Here is an 18,689-nt window from a genome sequence, read left to right as displayed (position 1 = left end):
GAGGGAGCTGAGGCCCAGAAGGTGCTATGAATTGCGCCAGATCCGTCGGTGTTGGTAAAGGGCCAGCCCCACTGCAAGGCTGCCTGTACCGGGTGACGCTCTCCTTTGTAACTTCTACAAAGCATCACCTTCAAGCTTTGTAAGGTCAGGATGAATTTATTCCTTATCAGTAACCCAACTCAAAGCGCCATTTTTGTAATATGGCAACTGTGTTGAGATAAAGCACAGGTGAAATCTTTCTGCAAGCCAGCTTCTTTCCCAGCATATTGCTCTCATAAACCGTGTGTGCTCTGCAATGCTTAACTCACTGATTTCCTGGACTCGCTGGGAGAATAAGAGGATTAGTAAGAGATTAGTTTAGACATCTTAAATCTGTGGGGGAAAAATACCAGTCATTCTGTCAGCTCCCGAAGATTCCGCGTCTGGGGAGGGCGGAGGGGCGAAGATTCCGCGTCTGGGGAGGGCGGAGGGGCGAAGACCTGGCCAAGGCTTTGCTTCACTAACCATCTTGGCTGCAAACATGCAAGAGAAAAGATTTTACAAATCTTGGGTGATGGCTAGATGTGTTTTGAACTGTGCAGTTCAAAACTAATCTTTAGGGAATTATGTTTTCTAGGTTTTCAGGGACTTCTGGGCCTCAGTAACTCTAGAAATGAGGAACAAGTTTCATGGGCAATGTTAACTGTCATCACACACACTGCACTAGTTAGGATAGACTAGGTTTTGCTGTAATAACAGATGACTTTGATAGCTCAGGGCTTAACACAACAAACTTTGGTTTCTTGATTATGCTCCAGGACAGTCTGACTATGCCAGAGTCTCTGCTCGTAGTGGTCCCTCTCAGACCCGAGTGAACCAGGGTCTAATTTTGACATGTGCTTCCATCATCACTGCAGCAAGGGGGAAGGAAGCTGGTGAATTGTGTGTTGGCTCTTACAGCCTCCACCCAGAAATGACACTGGTCACTTCCAGGGGCATCACTAGCTCGTCAATCACATGGCTGTGTCCAGCTTCAAAACAGGCAGGGACATCAGCCCACCAAGTGCTTGGAAAGAGAAAAGGAGAGCACAGACATGGCTTAACATTTTGTGACCCTCACAACAACTCTATAAGTTTGGAGAATCAGAGACAGTTCTTTCCAATTTAGATGGAGAAACTAACAGAGAGGCCATGTGAAATCGGAAGAAGGAGCCCAGGTGTCCTGTCTCTAAACCCAGCTTTCTTTGCACTATATCATGAACCCTTTACCATCAGAAATGGGATTCCCAGAGAGCAGTCACTTGTGGGCGAGTTAGCAAAGTGACATGAAAATAAGTTTAAAATATATCCTGGGAAGTCTGAGTTATTACAGTTGGCAGAATATCAAAGCTACGTGGGGTAGTGGAGCCCTGCTTGAAAACCGCTGGGTCATCTCGCAGTGTGTGTGAGTCCACTCATCATGCTGTACGCCTTAACCTCACAGTGCCGGCGGTCAATTGCATCTCAATAAACTGGGGGAGAAATCCTTGGATGAGATGATGTCTAAGTGTCTCAGTGAAGCCTTGGAATGTCCTATGGAAAGTCAGAGAGGGAGGAGGGGCCCTCACAGCCAGTCCCCTTGCCAGTCAACTCAGAGGAACTTTGCTTTAGCAGTTTCATATATTAAGTTTCAGCACAAGATTCATTTAAAGAAAATCATCAACTTAATTATATTTTAAAATGAAAACTGCTGATTCCGGTCCACGTGCTTCATTTTGCAGATAGAGAGTGAGGCTCGAGGAAAGGAGAAGACTTCCCCAGGGAGACGGTGGCCGAGCCGGGACTAATCCTCAGACCCGGCCTGGGTGGAGAATCAGAGCCTCGGATCCACACTCAACATGCCACTCACTGGCTGTGTCACCACAGGCAAGACACAACTTCTCTGAACCTGTTTCCTCATTTGTACAATGAGCATAAAAATGTCTGTCCCGTCAAATATAACTGGAAAGTAAACATGGAAAGATGATCAACTTCATAGTAGTAAGACTGAAAATGAGAATATCAATGAAAAATTGTTTTTCACATATTAAATTAGTAATTTAAAAATTCCTATTTCCTGTTTCCGGCAAGCATGTAGAGGCTTAGTACTTATGAACCAGTATATTTGCTGCTTGCACAACCCTTTGAAAAACAATTTGGTAGTAAAAGTCAATAATGCTATAAATGTTCACGTCCTTTGCCCCAATAATTCTACATCTAGGAATTTAGTCTTAAGGGAAAAAAAAAATCCTCAATACCAAAAATTATGTGAACTGAAATGTTCCTCTCAGTTTTATTTAGAATAACAAAAAAATTGAAAATGAATGAAATATAGAGTAAAATATGATAAATCCATTAAAAGTCATGACTATAAAGAATATAGAAAAACACAGGCAAATGCTTGGGTGAAGAGATTCAAACTGATTAAGCAATATAATAAGAAAAGGACACCTTTTTAAAGACTAAACAGAAATAATGGAATATTGCTTTATTTTCCCCTCCTTTTCTCTATTTCATAAATTTTGAAGTATGCAAATATATTGCTTTTATAATGAAAAATAAACATACTAAAAATATTCCCAATATCTGTCCTTCTGTAAAGGTTACTGGCAGGAATAAATTATATAATTGGTGTAAAAGTACTTTGTTCTCCTTAAAATATGGTCTGCGGGTAAGAGATCATTATGATCGATGTTAAATTATGTTTGGTTCCAACCCACTCACTTTCAGTTGAACACTGCTGTCTCCTTTTTTCTTATCTGGAATTAAAGTGAAAGCATAAGAGAGCAAAGTCTCACCCATTCCATATTTAATTAAGCTTTTAGGATACATTCTTCTCTTGTAGATTTGATTAACTGCAATTCACCGGAGGCTTATCCTTCTATAGAACAGAATACAGAAGATGATTCTTTATGGCTCCAACATGTGTGATTAAAAGGATTTGAGTAAGTAACCTTTGTACTCACAGAGCCACGAAGAAGCTCCTCCAAGCATTTCCCTAGTCAGGGCCAGCACATAGATCAATGCTGCAAAGTCACTTCCTGAAGCTCAGAACAAGTCAAAATGCTCAGAATGGCTTCCACACCATGGGAGCAAATAGATGGGGACTGGAAGAGCGAGCCCATTAAAACCCAGCAGGTGCCAGCCCGGGACTGTCCACCTGTCTCCGGAGACTCTCACTCCAGGCACGCGCTTCACTCTCCCCCATTACTCACCAGTCACTCTTCCTTTTGCCTCCCAGCATCTGAACAGCTTTATTTATGTTTCTCATAACAGTTTCACTTTCATATAAATGAGGTCTCTTCAAAAATTATCCAAATATTTAGATTTTACCATAAGAGCAGGTAAATCCAGGAATGAGGAAATACGTTAACCATCGTCCCCTTAACGTTCCCACCCACGTACAGTTCACACTGTTTCGAACATTTCATACCAAACGCAGTCTGTGAAATTGTAGTACTACTTTTTATACGTGCATGTAGGATTTTAGAAACAAATAGCATACCGACAAATGACTTAGCTACTGAGTGAGCAAACACGCTCCAAAGTGCACTTCTGGCACTGTGCTGCGTGCTGTGTGGGCTACAAAAGAAGGGTGCATTGGCTTTACCTGCCAAGAGTGTAGTTCAGCAAAAAGTGAAACATTCACATATAGATGAAAGGAGATAATACACCAGGGCTTTGCCCACACAATGTGGCACTGCAGGAAATACCAAAGTGTTAGAAAAGATCAGACTGAGGGAAGAACATTTGAGGCTGAAGGGGTCATGGAAGGCTTTCTGGAAGAGGTGGAAGTGGAGCTGGGCATAGATGGGTGCAGAGGGTTTGGCTGGACAGAGAAGATGAAGAACGGCTGGAACACAAGGACCAGCCTACAGGAACAGGGGTGAGTGGGAGCACGGGGGCTGGGGAAGCTTCCGGGGGAAGTTCAAGAGATTGGACTGAATATGAAACAGAGGCCAAAATACTCCTGAGAATTCTTTTCTTAAGTGAAATCCCTCATCTCAGCTTGCATGTGATGCTAGGAGCAGACTGGCCATCCCAAAGAGTAGTGGGAGGGTAGATGTGGTCCACCTTCCAGGTGAAAGCAACGTGCAAGGGCACCCAAGACAAAGAGAAGCATCGCAGCCACCAGACTGCTGGCAGGTGCAGTGAAAAGCCTGGCCTTCCCCAGAGCTAGCTCTAATTATCTGGAAACAATGAGCAAAGAGAGTGACAACTTTCCGCAACCTTCATCCTCAGCAGCCTGCCGGACCCCCACCTTCCCGAGAGGAAAGCAAGCTTTCCAGACTCAGTAGCATTAGGGAAGTTTTAGGGAAGTGAGGTCTCTGAACAGAAAGATGCCCTCTATGCTGGAGGCTTTTTCAGATGGAGAGCAAGCAGCATCATACATAAGCTACGGCCAGGGGCCTCCTCTTACACAGAAATTCCCGGGAGTACTTTGGCCTGCATTTCCATTAAGCCCAGTCTCCTTAACTTTTTCATTCAAATCTACACAGCCAGACAAATCCATTGATTTCCCTAGTGATAACCAAGGGATGCTGGAGAAGAAAAATGTCTCCTATAGATATTTTAGAGAGAATTTCTGTAACACGGTTTAAGCAGCAGGGTTAAACCTCAGTTGTCTAGACCTCCAGGAAAGCCCATTTCTTCACCTGACCCTGAGTGGAAAAGTGTGAGCCCTTCGTGCCAAGCGTGGTGTTTGCTGCAAGGAGGAACACGCATAAGCTGCAGAAGCTCAGGGATGAGAGGAGTGTGAGTAATCGTGATAGACAAGAGACAGCTTGACTCCTGTCTTTCTTGTAAGCTACATGGCCAGCAGAAAATAATTTATCATAAATGTCCCCAATGGAAAAATGACTATTTATGGTTAAGAGAAGAAACAAAGGGTGTTGAGGCACCTAGACACTAGAAAGAGCTGGAAGCTGTTCCCAACCCTAGGACTGAAGAGGCAAAGGGGAGACAGTGGTGTCACCTGAGAGGAGGAGTCATGGGGAGAGCTGCCTGGAAGGAGCTGCAGACATGGAGGGACACAGCTGCTGCCAGGTCACAGCAATGAGCCAGGAGGAAGCAGTGCCCTTATATGTCTCCTCTCTCTCTTCTACCCTCTGATTCTTTGCTGGCACCTCCCCTTGGCCAAATTTAACCAGAAGCCAAAGGGAAGGGGAATCCCAGACGATGACGTTGGCAGGGCCAGCCTCCCAGGGCACAGAGCAGGGCAGAGAACGGAGGGGAATCGATCTGGGGATGCTAATGGAGAAGAAGCAGATTATTATTAGGAGAGCCCTTTTCAGATCAGATGCTACTGAGAGTATTATCCTTAGCACTAAGGAGGAAGCAAGACAAAACTCCTCCCCTTTCCTCCAGAAACAGAAAGCAGAAGACAAGACACAGGCCCAATGTTCTTGACACAAAGCAAGCACATGCAAACACACACACCATTTCAAGTTGGTTTTCCATAATAGAAACAGGAGAAATACGTAAATGTTAACATTCTAAATATTGAGGATCTTGGTGTTCCTTGTTTACTCTGCCCCCAGAAAAGTGGCTACCAAGATTTATTCCTAGAAGCTAAGAAGAACTTTCTCTGGGGCATCTGACTACCCAAGAGAAGCAGCCTGAAGATCCAGACACAGACCCCAAGTGAAACGGTCCAGCCTTAATTGGAGGCTTTCACTAAAGTCCAAATATGAGGGCATCTGCATCCATATAGGCTTACAGCTTCCAATCACCATTTTAGTCTTCCCACCATTGAGCATGAGCAGATAGCCAAGGATGACCAGACTTCTAAGGAAACACTCCAGTATTAATGACAGAGGCCAAGAAAAGAAAAAGACAGCTAAGATGAAATAGAGAGTGTGCAAAGAGAAGGAACTTTCAAAAAACTATTATTAACATCATCAGATAAGAGAAGGCAAACACTTAGAGAGCAAAAGAGGTATCTTTGGAAATAGAAAATATGGTAGCAGAAAAAAACCCCTCAAAAGTCAGGAGGGAGGATAAACTTGAGAAGATATCCCGGGAAATAGAACACAACGAGATGGAAAGCAAACAGAAAAGAAAATGAGAAGACTAGTCCAAGAAGTTCAGATAATGGGAATCCTAGAAAGAGAAAAAAGATAATATTATAGGGAAAAAACATAAAGAAAATCTCACAGATCTAAAGGATGCAAGATTCTAATTTGAAAGGGTCCCACCAAGTGCCAAGCACAAGAGATAAAAATAGACTCACATAGTGCACGTCATTACAACATTTCAGAACAATGGAGTAAAACAGAAGATGCAGAAATTCTCCAGATGAACTGATGACTCAGCAAGGTGGAGGAGCAAGAGCTCCCTGGTTCTGGTTCCCCTCACAAAGATAGTAACTATCCACAGACCAGAAGGCCTTTGTGAGAATCTCAGAGCCCAGAGACGAGGCAGAAACACCTGCTTGGAGGACAAATTGAGAAAGTTAATTCAAAGGGTAAGCGGAGTAACTTCACTTTGATGGTGTCCCCTCCCCCAGGCCAGCACAGCAGACACTAAGAGGCCCCTGGGCCTGTGGTGTCCCCACTGGAGAAAAGAGAGCCCAAGACAAACATCCAACTCCCCCAGCATTCCAGGGCAATCACTGGGAGGACCACTCTGTCTTGCCTCACAGGGAATACTGGAGGAACTGGCAGGGCTAGATGACCTGGGGTCAGACATATGGAACAAAGAAAGAAAGGAAGGCTCACAGTGACCAGCACATGCAGTACATGACAGCATCGCTACCTGTGACCTTGTCCAACCAGAGAGCCTAACTGGCAGTTCAGCCTACCCATGGAGCCAAAATGGCAGCCCCATCTGGTCAGGGAACACAGTCAGCAGTTCTGTCCAGCTGGGATCTCCAGCCAGTGGTACAGCTCAGCCACAGAATCTAGCCAGCAGCCCTACCCAGCTATGGAGCACAGGCTTCAGCCACACAAACCAGAAAGAACAGCCAGTGAACCTGCCCAAACATGGCGCCCAGCTGGTAAACCCCCAGGGCAGTTGCAGAGCCCAGCCTGAAGCCCTGACCAACAGAATGGTATAGTCTGTGGCCCCACCTACTCTCAGAGTCCAGCCTGTGATCCCACTCAACTGTATAGCACAGCTTGCAACCTGCCCATCAGCAGAGCCCAGCCTGTGGCCCTGCCTTAACACAAAGTCCAGCCAGCAACACCACCAGGCCATGGCATACAGCCTATGGTTCCACCTGACCAGAGGCAATTGTGGAGCCTAGCCTGTGCCTGCCCCCAGTCAGAGTGTCCAGTCAGCAGCACCACTCACCTGCACCCCGACCTGACCAGAGGTGATTGTGAAACCCAGCCAGTGGACCCACTGAACTGCAGAGCCCAGCCTGTGGCCCTACCTGTCTAGAGAGCATAGCCAGCAGCCCCATCAGATCATGGAGCACAGCCTGCAGTCCCATCCAATTCCAGAGTCCAATCAGCAACACTATCAAGCAAGGGAGCCCAGCCAGTGGCCCCACTTGACTGTGGCATCCAGCCAATGACCCCACCTGACCATTAAGTACAGTTAGTAGCCACACCTAAATGCAGAACCCAGATAATGCACCCTTCCAAGGAGTGAGCTTAGCCAGTGGTGCTAGCAGAACTCAGAGCACAGGCAGTGGCCCCCATCTACTAAGGGACCCTGGCGGCAAGCCCCATCCATGCATGGATGCTACCAGTTGGGCCATCCAGACCCCCAGAGCCGACTGGTTAAGGATTTCCCTGAAGAAGCAAACCTGTAAAGACTGGAAGAGGTGACCATTTCCACAACTGTACAGACACCAGCACAAGGATACAAGGATCATGAAGAATCTGGGAAACACCAAAGGAAACTATCCAAGCTCCAATAACTGACCCTAAAGAAATCTATGAATTGGCTGACAAAGAATACAAAGTAATCCTCTTAAAGAAGTTCAGTGAACTACAAGAATACACAAATAGACAACTAAATGAAATTAAGCAAACACGAACAAAATGAGAAGTTCGACAAAGAAAGAGTAACCAATAAAAGAAACACAACAGGGGCTGGCGTGATGGTGTAGCGGTTATATTTGTGGCTCCGCTATGGCAGCCTGGGGTTCACCTGCTTCGGATCCCAGGTGCAGACCTAGCACTGCTTATGAAGCCATGCTGTGTCAGGTGTCCCACATATAAAGTGGAGGAGGATGGGCACAGATGTTAGCTCAGGGCAAGTCTTCCTCAGCAAAAAGAAGGAGGATTGGCAGTGGATGTTAGCTCAGGGCTAATCTTCCTCAAAAACAAACAAACAAACAACAACCAGAATTCCTAGAGCTGAAGAATACCATGACTAAACTGAAAAATTAAAAACAGAGCTTCAACAGCAGATACAACAAAGCAAGAAAAAAAGAATCAGTGAACTCAAAGACAAGTCATTTGAAAGTATCCATTCGGGGAGAAAACAGAAAGAAGAATGAAAAGGAGTGAAGAAACACAACAAGACTTAAGAGATATGATCAAAAGAAACAACATACACATTATAGGAATCTCAGAAAGAGAAGAGACAGAGAAAGGGGAAGAAAGACTGTTTAAAGAACTTACAGAGGTTCTGGTTCAAGATGGTGACATAAGAGGATCCTGAACTCACCTTCTCTGATGGACACACTGAATCTACAACCACATATGGAACAACTTTCTCTGGAAAAAAAAAAAAAACCCTAAGAACTGGCTGAGCAGCTACAATGCATCAAGCAAATAAGAAAAGGTCCACATTGAAGTGAGAAGAGAGGCTGGGATGTGATGTCACCGTAAGCCACCCCCCAGCGCAGCAAACCACAGTCAGAGGGAGCTCAGAACCTGGAGCTTCTCTCTGAGGATGCAGGATTTGAACCTCACATCTGGAACACCCAACTTTTAAGGCCTGCACCTGAGAGATCAGCCCCCAAAACATCTAGCTTTGAAAACCAATGGGGTTCACATCTGGAAGGCCCACAGGGCTTTAGTGATCTGAGAAATGGCTCTTAAGGGCTTGTGTGCTTGGACTCAGCCTCCCCAGGGCCCAGCAAGGAAGCAGCCAATCAAGGGGCACCCAGACTTTGTGTAGAAGAGGCTCATGTGCTTGTCTTGGAGCATCAGCCTGAAGAGCAGGCATCTGATTTGACACACATTTGGGGGCCTGCTGGGTTGTTCTACGGGGATGAAGACTGGTGGGCACCATCTTTGCACTCTCCTTATGCCTTGCTCTAGCTGGTAGGCGCCATCATTTTTTTAAACTCTAGGCATTTTTTTCTTTCCTGGTGGCCACCATCTCTATGCTGTCCTCCTACCTCATACCCCCTGGGGGACACCATCTTTGTCCTCGCCCTCCACCTTGCTCAAGCTGGCAGATGTCATCATTTTTTCTTTTCTCTCTTATTTATTCAAAATTCTTGCTCCATGGATGCCATTTCCACACCCTGCCTCTGCCTCGCTTGAGGCGTTGGATATCAGTTTCATGCTCTCTGCCTTGCTCCAGCTGGCAGCCACCATCTTTTTCTTTTTCCTCTCTCTTTTATTTCTCTTTCACCACTGGCACCATCTCCACACTCTCCCCTTGCCTCCCTCCATCAGGTGGGTGCCATCTTCACACTCTCCTTATGCCATGCTCCAGAGAACTAGTATCTCCAGGAGCGAAGTGTCTTTTTTACCCCAGTTTTATGTTTGGTGCTCTGGTTTTTGTGGTTGTCACTCAGGGGATACCTCTAGATATCCTGGCACTGGTGACCAGCAGGGTACACACTTGCAGTCCCATAGGACTGTATATACTTGCATACTTTAAAAACTATTGCCCTGGGGTCTGGTTTCCAATTAGCCTGAATCCAGGTGCCGACTGAGATCCTCCCCTTTGGGACACTGACGTGTTTTGGCACATGTTCAATTTCTGGAAGCCATAAAAAATAAAATAGGATGTTTGAAAAATCACAAAAGCTTGAGAAACAATCAAGAGCTAGGGCAGGGTTGAGAGATAAGTTTCATGTCCAATGCAAGGCCACTCCTTTAAGACTGGGAGAGGTGGATGTCTTATCTATTACATAGAAACCAACAGAGTCAAGCAAAATGAAGAAACAAAAGAATATCTTCCAAATGAAAGAAAAGATAAAACCTCAGACAAAAACTCTTAATGAAATGAAGATAAGTAATTTACCTGTTGAAATGACCAAAGTAATGATTATAAATATGCTCACCAAACTCAAGAGAAGAATGGATGAACACACTGAGAACTTTAACAAAGAGATAAAAAATATAATAAAGGACCAAATAGCAGTCACAGAGCTGAAGAATACAATAAATGAAGTGAAAAATACACTGGAGGGGTTTAACAGCAGACCAGATGAAACAGAAGGAAGGGTCAGTGAATTCCAAGACAGGGAGTGGAACTGACCCAATCAGAGCAACAAAAAGGAAAAAGAATGAAAAAAAGTGAAGCCAGCTGAAGAACTTATGTGACACCATCAAGCAGACTAACATTCACATTAAAGGGTTCCCAGAAGGAGAAGAGAGAGAGAAAGGAGCAGAAAACTTGCCTGAAGAAATAATGGCTGAAAACTTCTCTAATTTGGGGAAGGAAACAGACATCCACATCCAGGAAGCCCACAGAGTCTCAAATAAGATGAACCCAAAGAGACTCACACCAAGACACATAATTAAATTGTCAATAGTTAAAGACAATGAAAGAATCGTAAAAGTTGCAAAAGAAAAAAGCCATTACATCAAGGAAAACTCATGAGATAATCAGCAGACTTTTCAGCAAAAAATCTACAGGGTAAAAGGGGATGGCATGATATATTCAAAGTTCTGAAAGAAAAAAACTTTGAACCAATAATACTCTACCCAGCAAGTTACCATTGACAAACAGAAATGGCAAGCAATAGGATATATTGGAGCATATGAGAAGCCATTTGGTGTAAACCTAATTCAGCCCGACTTTGTTTTTCCAAAAGGACCTGACATGGCCATTGAGCATGAATTGTACATCTCCTTTAAACATTTCCTAAGGCAAGAACAAAGGCCCTTAAGAGAAGGGTACAACTTCCCCCCACATTGGCATTTCCTTAAGGATAAGCATCTTTCCTTAGGCTAGGAATTGATTGCTGCACTCGCCTTTGACCATCCAGCTCACCTGTGACCACCCAGCTCAAGACAACAGACCTGCCACCCTGCTGTGTCCACCAAGACAGCGACCTACCTGCTGTGTCCATCAATCGCTGTGCCAACAGAGCAGTCTCCCGTCTATTGTAAAAGCGACATTTCAATCCTATGTGAAACGTCCTCTTTGGGGGTATATAATGGCTCTGTACACCCCACTTCTTTGGTGCCCCTTCTTCCTTCGCAAAGAAAGGCCCTGGGCCATAATCCTCACATTTTAGCTCAGAATAAACTCACCTAAATTTTCATTTATAGATTGGCTATGGATTATTTTTGTGGACACCATTCAGAATTGAGGAAAAGATAAAGGATTTTCTGGACAAGCAAAAGCTAAAGACGTTCATCAGCAATAAACTGGCCTTACAAGAAATATTAAAGGAAGTTCCTCAAGCTGAAAAGTAAAAAGTAAAGATAGTAAATGAATCACTTATAAAGCTAGTATGAAGGTTAAATGACAAAAGAGGTATAAATAACTATAACTACAATAATTAAGAGATACACAAGATAAAGAGATGTAAAATGTGATATCAAGAACATAAAATGTGGGAGGGGAGACTAGAAATGTCGAGCTTTAGAATTCATTCACATTTAAGTTGTTATCAACTTAAAATAGACTGCTACAGATACAAGTTGTTATATGCAAGCCTCATGGTAACCACAGAGGAAAAACCTATGGTGGATACACAAAAGACAAAGAGAAAGGAATCTAAGCATACTACTACAGAAAGTCATCAAATCACAAAGGAAGAGAGCAAGAAAAGAAGAAAAGAACAGACATGAACTATAAAAAGACAGAAAACAATTAACAAAATGGCAATAAGTACATACCTATCAATAATTACTTTAAATGTAAATGGATTAAATTCTCCAATCAAAAGACATAAAGTGGCTGAAAAGATAAAAATTAGGACCCATCTGTATGCTATCTACAAGAGTCTCACTTCAGATGTAAGGACACACACAGACTAAAGATGAAGGGATGGGAAAAGATGTGCCAATCAAATGGAAACCAAAAGAAAGCTCAAGTAGTTATACTTAGATCAGTCAAAATAGACCTTACAACAAAGAGTGTAATAAGAGACAAGGAAGGGCATTACATAATAATAAAAGAGTCAACTCAACAAAAAGATATAACATTTGTAAATATTTATGTACCCAACATAGGAGCACCTAAATATATAAAGCAAATATTAATGAACTTAAAGGGAGAAATAGACAATAGTGCAATAGCAGTTGGGGATTTTGATACCACACTTACATCAATGGATAGATCATCCGAACAGAAAATCAATACAGAAACATCAGCCTTAAATGACATGTCAGACCAGATTAACTTAACAGATATATACAGAACATTCCATGCAAAAGCAACAGAATACATCTTCTTCTCAGGTGCACATGAAGTCTTCTCTAAGATAGATATGTTAGGCAAAAATTGTCTTAAGAAATTTAAGAATATTGAAATGATATCAAGCATTTTTTCCACAGACCACAATGATATGAAACTAGAAATCAATTACAAGAAAAAAAACTGGAGAATTCATAAACACATAGAGATTGAACAACATGCTACTGAACAACCAATGGGTCCAAGAGAAAACAAAAGAGAAATCAAAAAACAGCTTGAGACAAATGAAAATGGAAATAGAATGAACCAGAACTTATGGGATGCAGCAAAAGCAGTTCTAAGAGGGAAGTACATAGCAGGAAAGAAGCCCAGAAATGAAGGATGGGGCAGGCAGAATTAGAGGAAGGCAATCCAAAGGTACAAACTTCCAATTATAAGATAAATAAGGTTTTAATGTACAACATGATGACTGTAGCTAACACTGCTGTATGATGTAGAGCAAAGTTGTTAAAAGAGCCAACCCTAGGAGTTCTCATCACAAGGAGAAAACTACCTTTTTTTTTTATCTCTTTTTGCGTGTGTGTGTGCGAGGAAGATTGACCCTGAGCTAACATCTGTTGCCAATCTTCCTGTTTTTGCTTGAAGGAGATTGCTGCTGAGCTAACATCTGTGCCAATCTTCTTCTATTTTATGTGAGATGCTGCCACAGTGTGCTTGATGAGCAGTGCCCAGGATCCAAACCTGAGAACCCTGGCCCACTGAAGTGGAGTGTGAGAACTGAACCACTACACCACAAGGCCAGCCCCTCTCTTTTCTTTTTATTGCATCCTTTTATTGCATGAGAAGATGGATGCTGGCTGAACTTATTGTGGTGATTATTTAATGATATATGTAAATCAAATCATCATTCTGTACACCTAAACTTATATACAGTGATATATGCCAATTATTTCTTAGTAAAACTGGGGGGGGGCACAAGAAAAATCTAAAAGAAACAACCCAAATTTACACGTCAAGAAACTAGGAAAAGACTAACTAAGGAAGCCCAGAGTTAGTAGAAGGAAAGAAATACAAAGATCAGAAGAGAAATAAATGAAATAGAGACTAAAAAGATCAACGAGACCAAGAGCTGGGCCTTTGAAAAGATAAAAAAAAATTGACAGACTCACAAAGAAAAAAGAGAGAGGACTCAAATAAATAAAATTATAAATGAAAGAGGGGGCAATATAACTGATAACACAGAAATTCAAAGGATTATAAGAGACTACTATGAACAATTATACTCCAACAAATTGTAGAACCTAGAGGAAATGGATAAATACCCAGAAATATACAACCTCCAAAGACTGAATCATAAAGAAATAGAAAATCTGAACTGACTAATAATAAGTAAGGAGATTGAATAAGTAATAGAAGTTTTCCAACAGAGAAAAGCCTAACACCAGATAGCTTCATGGGTGAATTCTACAAAACATTTAAAGAATTAATGCCAGTCCTTCTCAAGCTCTTCCAAAAAACTGAAGAGGAGGGAATGCTTCCAAACTCATTTTACAGGGCCAGCATTACCCAGATACCAAATCCACACAAGGACACTACTAGAAAAGAAAATTATAAGTCAATATCTGTGATGGACAGAGATGAAAAGTCTTCAACAAAGTACTAGCAAACTAAGTTCAACACCACATGAAAAGGATCATACACCACAATCAAGCGGGATTTATCCCTGGGATGCAGGGATGGTTCAACATATGCCTGGGCATGGGGAAAAGGATAGTTGTTAGTGTAAGGGTACAAACTTTCAGTTATAAGATGAATAAGTTATGAGGATCCACACACAGTATGATGACTATAGTTAATAATGCTGTATTGTATACTTGAAATTTGCTAAGAGAATAGATCTGAATTGTTCTCAACACACCAAAAAAAAAGTGAGGCGATCGATGTGTTAAATAATACAATTGTGGTAATCATTTAATGATGTTTATGTATATCAAATAATTACATTTGCACCTTAAATGTATATAATTTTACTTGTCAATTTTACCTCAATAAAACTGGAGGGAGAAATAAAATAAAAAATATTTTTTCCAGAAAGTGGTAAAATACAGGGGTCATAGAAAAATCAATATTCAGAATATTAATGAACTTCTCCAAAGCCACATTGAAAAAAGGAGACAATGGATAAAATGCCTTCAAAATACTGAGTATAAATTGTTCTCAAACTAGAATCCTATATTTAGCGAAATTACTATTCAAGAATAGAACAGGGCTATTTTAATACATGCAAAGTTTCAAAAAGCTTACTTTGATGGGCCCATTCTCAGGACACACTCTGATAAAATGAAGTAAATCCAAACAAAGATATAAACACATGTAAACAGAAGACGCAATGCAAAAGTGAACAGGGGAAATCCTCCAGATGTCAGATCCATTACAAGAGAGCACTAGCAATAGAGAGCAACCAATGCAGATCAGAGCAGATCAAAAGCCTCAGGAAGATATTTCTTTAAAAAAAAAAAAAAAAGGAAATGAGAGGCTGGTGCAGTGGTGTAGTGCTTAAGTTTGCATGCCCCACTTCAGCGGCCTGGTGTTCACGTGTTCAGATCCTAAGTGCAGACCTACACACTACCCATTAAGCCATGCTGTGGCAGCATCCCACATACAAAATAGAGGAAGATGGGCACAGATGTTAGCTCAGGGCCAATCTTCCTCACCAATGAATAAATAAAGGAATTGGTAGACTATCTGTTGCGCTTAAATATAACAAGTAGAGATTACACAACTAGGGCGACCTTAGGGATAACTTGGTGATAACTACACAGAAAGCTAAGAAACTGGGAGGGAAAGGAATAAATCCAGAAAATACAAAAAGTTATGTACAAAAAGAAAAATGAGATGCCACACAGCTCAGCTGTGAATAGTGCTTAATAGTCCTAGTAATGTAAACATTGAATATTGATGCAACCAAAATTATCTCCATATTGACACAATGAAAGATGACATGCATGCAAATCCATGATGATAGCAAGGGGACAGGTAAAAGAGAGCCAAATCTTCATCTTTGATAGTGAGAATTAAATAGATAACAGAAAATCTGGGAAATAAATATATACGTGTTATTTAGAGATATGGAGTTAAATGTTCAAAGAGTCCATGGAAAGAGTTAACAGAGGTCACCTCCAAGGGACAGGAATAAAAATAGGGGTCTGGGGCTGCTTTTTGTCTTCCTAAAAATTCTTTTAGAACTGTTTGACTTTAAACGTTATGTAGGAACATCTTGGATAAAAATTTAATCTAAATTTTTAAAAGATTAAGGAAATAATTAGACGAACCCAAATTAAGGGATAGTTTACAAAAAACTTAGTTTCAACTCTTCAAGAGCATCAATTAATAAAAATCAAATAAAGGCTGAGGAACCGCCCCAGAGTAAAGTAGACTAAAGAGATTTGGCAACTAAATGTATTAAATGACCTGGGACTAGATTCTGGAATAGAAAAAAAGGTGATTTAAAAGACATAATTGAGATAATTCAATTGTAAATTTTATGAATTTGATAGCTGTATAAGGATTAGGTAAAAGTTCTCTCTTAAAAAATACACACTAAATTATTTAGAATGAAAAGTAATGCTATGCTATTTGAATTTAGTCTCCAATGGTGCATCAAAAATATATGGTATATGTCAGGCACTATATTGTTTATATTCCATCCATTGTCTTATTAAATACTTGTAGTAACTGAATCAAATAAGTTGTACAGCCACTTCTATTTCATGGTTAAAGCAAACGAATCCCAGAGAGGCTCATATACCCAGTAAGTGGCAGAGCCAAGAATTGAATGCAAGTCTGTTCATTTTCCCACTTTCTCATTTTCTCCATTGTTCATTTTCTTTCTTTAATAGACTTTTATTTTGAGAACAATTTTAGATTTACAGAAAAACTTGAGAAGATATTGCAGAGAATTTCCATGTACTCTTCACCCGTTTTTCTTTATTATTAACATCTTACATCACCATGGTACATATATTACAATTAATGAACCAAGACATTAAGTAAAGTCCATACTTTATTCACATTTCCTTAATTTTTACCTAAGGTCCCTTTTCTGGTGCATGACACGATCCAGGATACCGTATTACATTTCGTCATCATGTCTCTTAGTCACCTCTTCACTGCACAGCTTTCAAGATTTTCCTTGTTTTTGATGACCCTGACATTTCTGAGGGCTACTGATGAGACATTTTGTAGGATACTCCTCTGTCTTCTGATGTTCTTCTCATAAATAAACTGGGGTTATGGAGTTGGGGAGGAAGGCCACAGAGATAAAGTGCCATTTTATAAAATTATGTCAAAGTTAGATACTATCAGCATGGTTTATCTGTTGATGCTGACTTTAATCACCTGGTTGAGGTAATGTTTGCCAGGTTATACACTATATAGTTATTCTTTTCTCCTTTCCTTTTCATACTGTACTATTTCAAAGGAATCTACTATTTGCGATCCATGTTAAGCAATGAGGAGTTATGCTTCCTTACCTTGAGAGTGGAATATCTACATAAACTGTTTGGAATTCTTCAGTCTCTTCTTCCCCATTTACTTATTCAATCATTCACTCATGTCACTGTAGACTGGTGGATATTTATTTATATTTTTGGTTATAATCCAATATGATTTTGTTGCTTATGTTGTCCAGTTTTGACCATTGGGAGTTTCACCTACTCAACCCTTCTTTCTCCTTCCAAACACCTGGCAATTTTTTTACTGTTTCTATAGCTTTGTGTTCTTTACAGAATGTCATATAATTGGAACCATACAATATGTAGTCGTATCAGACTGGCTTCTTTCACTTAGAAATATGCAATTGAGGTTCACCCATGTCTTTTTGTGTTTTGATAGTTAATTTATTTTTGTCACTGAAAAATATTCCACTGTATAGATGTATCATAGTTTGTCTATCCATCTCCTATTGAAGAATAGCTTGGTAGTTTCCAGTTTGGGTGCTCATGAATAAAGCTGCTATAAACACTCATATGTGAGTTTTTGTATGGACATAACTTTTTAATTCATTCGGATAAATACCTATTAGCATGCTTCCTGGATTGCATGGTAAAACTGTTTATTGTTGTAAGAAACTATCTTACTGTATTGCATAGCGGCTGTACCATTTTGCATTCCCACCAGCAATGAACGAAGTTCCTGTTACTCTGCATCTCTGCCAGCATTTAGTATTGTCAGTTTTTTGGATATTAGCCATTCTAATAGGTGTTACTCATATCTCATTGTTGTTTTAATTTGCAATCCCCTAACAAAAAATTGTGTTCAGTATATTTTATGTTATTAATTGCAAGTATGCATTTACATATGCAAATTTAAAAATTATTTAGGAGGTTTGGGGAACCCAGGAAGCAATCCTCTTTTATGAGATGTCTTTTTCCCATTTTTTAATTGGCTTCTCTATTATAGTTGAGTTTTAAGATTTCTTTGTATATTTTGGGTAAAAGTCCTTTATCAATAGGTTTCCTCTCTATAATGATACTACTTCTCTACCAAAAATTGAGAGAAAACAAGTAACAGGTTCCAGTCCAGGAAGCCATAGAATTAGAGTCAACACAAGACTGAGAAGTTAAAAAGCAATTATCAGGATGACATCAGAAAAAGTGATGGATTAGGCACCTCCAGAAAGCCTGTCTCTCCAGAAAAGCAGTGAATAAACTGGTAAAACCTGTCAGAATGAACTTTATCAGAACATTGAAAACAAATCATAATTTTATAGCAAACAGGTAAACACTTAAGGAAAAAACACCTGAATCCCAGTAAGAGAGCTTCGTGCCATTGTAACTCAACCCAGCCCATTCACTGCCCCCTGGTTGGTGGAAGACTTGGAGACAATAGCCTGCATTCTCAATGTAGATTCCCAGATTCCTAGCAGCAGAGGGAGAAGAATGGACTTCAGTTTCAAAGAATTGTGGTTGTTTCTTGTGACTTGCTTGGTGGTTCCCAGAAAGACCAAATCAAAGAGTTTGCTTTTATTTAATCTACTTCAGACTCTCCCAGAGATGTGACAGCTACCCAGGGGCATTTATCAAAAATATTTGAAGGCAAATGTATTAGCTTCCACTGCCAGGGACAAGGGATAACAGTTGAGGAAAACAATAGACAAATCAAAAAGCTTAGAAGGAAAGCCTGGA

Source organism: Equus asinus, chromosome 11, assembly GCF_041296235.1.
Source record: "Equus asinus isolate D_3611 breed Donkey chromosome 11, EquAss-T2T_v2, whole genome shotgun sequence".
NCBI classification, from domain to species: domain Eukaryota; kingdom Metazoa; phylum Chordata; class Mammalia; order Perissodactyla; family Equidae; genus Equus; species Equus asinus.
This window is presented reverse-complemented; position numbering follows the sequence as displayed.